We start from the raw sequence: 2,938 nt of genomic DNA on the forward strand, positions 1-2,938 counted from the left end.
CTGAAGGCTGGTGGTGTGCAGTGTTGCCAGGTCCGGCTTATTATAAGAGACTTTGGGCTTTTTTTTTTTTTTTTTTTGTAAAGTCGCTTATTAATATCATCTGTCGCGAGTTGCGGTTTTTTGGGCTTGTTTTCAAAACACTGGTTACTAATTTGGGCCTAATTTATTCCCTGTTTTAACCAGTCGTACATCTTTCTCACTTATAAACATTTATGTGAAAAGCATCACACAGTAGTTTATCCATTTCTTTGAAAACATATATACATACATCTTATATATATATATATATATATATATATATATATATATATATATATATATATATATATATATATATATATATATATATATATATATATATATAGGTCGCTTCTTTTAGGCTTGTTTTCATCCAGCTGGTTGCTTGTTTTTCTCACAAGATCTGGCAACACTGGTGGTGTGTTTAAATACTCCTCGGAAATCAAAACAGACGACGGACTGGGGAATACAGAAACACGAACAGCTAAGTCGTTATTGTGTGTTCAGTAATGTTAAGATTGAACTTTTGAATTTCGTGGTCGTGTTTCTCTTATCTGATGATGAGAATCAATTTTTTTTTTAGCAATTTTCTTTTTACGTAACAGCACAGCCGAAGGGTGCCGAAGATAAGTTTCCTATACTGTAAAACCATTTCGTTTTACGTCAGTAAGAAAGTTATGACACTTTTTTCAACGTTGAACATTTAAAAACAAAGATTATAAGTTGCAGTTGCAAAAAAAGGTAAACTGTTTTAAGCCAAAAGATAACATAACGAACACCGCAGATGCTAACAAGCATCCTTAAAATGATCTGCCCTTAAAGGCATCACTACACGCTGTATCTGAGTGGACAGGAAGGAAAATGTATTGGCAGAGTTTGTCCAGCAGATGGCGCTGATTGTCTTCTCTTCTGTAGAAAAATCCCTTCAACTTGATCGATTTGGATTTATTAGTCCACATTGAATCTCATTGGAAATTTTAAGACAGAATACTACGCCAGCTTGTTTCATGTTTTGATATGTTTGATGTCATTAAAACAGCTGGAATTACTGAGGATACTTCTTCAATAAACACATATGTAATCACTTGACCTTCAAATGATAAGAAAATTATGTCATTTTCTTCTTTTTTTTTTTTTTTTTTTTTTTTTTTACTTTGTATGAATTTTACCAGATGTTTGGTTGCTTCCAGGCTAGTTTTGCATTAATTGCTTACTGAGAGTATTGCTGTTGCTTTCTAATGAAATAAACAGACTACATTATTATAATCTAATTCTAAAATAAGTTTGTACATTTATTCCGTTTATTATAGGAACAAGTCAACACTGACTGGTGCTACATATAACTAAACTGACTGAACTATGATTCTTGGTTTGTAACATGTCACAACAACCTGTCACGTTTTATTGTTGTTTGCCTTTTGAAAATGGAGTTTTCACTGGTTCTTACTGCTTTTTAATCATGGAAATGGATTTCTGACCCTTAGATGGATTTGCCACGAGTGATGTTGTCACATCAATAAATAAGAATTAAAACAACTCCATTGAAAAAAAAAATTAGATATAGAAAGTAAATCCAAACATATTCACCTAACTTGCTGAATTTCCTTGTTTTATACTTTTTTTTTTTTTTTTTTTTTTTTTTTTTTTAAAGTAAAAAACTGTCCCAGATGATAAAAAGCTGATATGATTGCATGTTCCATACAACAGGTGAGAGTGGGAAGGTTCCATTAAGATGTTCATACTTATTTGATGTTGTTATTTGTCAAACTATAACAAAGTTATTTGTATTGGGGGCCACTAGGTGTCCTCTTAAAGCCTCAGAACCTCCTTATAGGTTCAAAGCCTGTTATGATTAAATAAAAATGTAAGAAAAGTTTAATCTTTCAAAGTTTTAATTTGACAACTTTTTAAAAAAAATAATTTTAGGTCACATATATAGTGAAATGTAATTTTTCTTTTTTCTTTTGTTGACGCAAACAGTTTTAGTGGCATGGAGCTAAAAGAGAAAAACAAGTTGCAACCTTGTGTTTTGCACAGCAGCAAAGGGCAAATTGCAAAAGCAGCATGCTTTTGCAATTTGCCCTTTTGCACGGGAAAAAAAAATGACAGAGACTCTACAATCCAGGATTTTGTGGAGCCAAATAACACATCAAACATGTTAGCATAATAACATCTTCAACCTGCTTCCAAATTCTTCACATAAGAGTCATGACAGCCCAGAGACTTTCCATATATTTGAAGTTTAAATCTCTTCTTTACGCTCCATCTGCATCAAATGTGAATCAGCACGTTTTTATCATCTCCATCTTCAGACAGTTACAATGGAAAAGAAGTTTGTTTTCTCGCAGAGGTGTATGGAAGACCATCACTGAAACCACGTCTGTGCCACGTTTGAAGACATTTAGGCTGCAGCTGAACCACGACTGCTACAGTCTCCTCAGCTGTTGTTCCAAACTGACGTCTGAACTTCTTCCCCTTTGGTGGAAAAGTTCATTTTTTGGCTTCATGAGCCAAAAAGCAGGTGGATGCATCGCAGAAGTCAAAGATCCAACACAGCGGTTTTCAGATCTTTTCAGTGGTTTTGTGCAAATTGATTTGCAAAGAGATTTGCAGTAGAAGTTATAGATGAGCGAAGATATGGAACAAATGAAATGTTCCTCTTCTTCTTCCTTTTGACACCTCAGTTTTATCTTGGGACTTCCTGACCTGCAGCCTGTGAAGCAAATGGTTTATTGAAACACTTCTTTCTAAAACAAATAAAACAAATGTAATAATTTTCTCTACTGTTTAACTTCATTTAGAAAGTTTTGGGGTGACCGTGAGAACCCCACCAGCACCAACCTGGGTGCTCCTCACCCCTCAGCGGTCTTCTCTCTCTCTCTCTCTCCCCCTCTTTCGCTCTCTTTTACCGGTGCCAAAC

The sequence above is a fragment of the Telmatherina bonti genome, assembly GCF_933228915.1.
Source record: "Telmatherina bonti genome assembly, chromosome: 23".
Taxonomy (NCBI): domain Eukaryota; kingdom Metazoa; phylum Chordata; class Actinopteri; order Atheriniformes; family Telmatherinidae; genus Telmatherina; species Telmatherina bonti.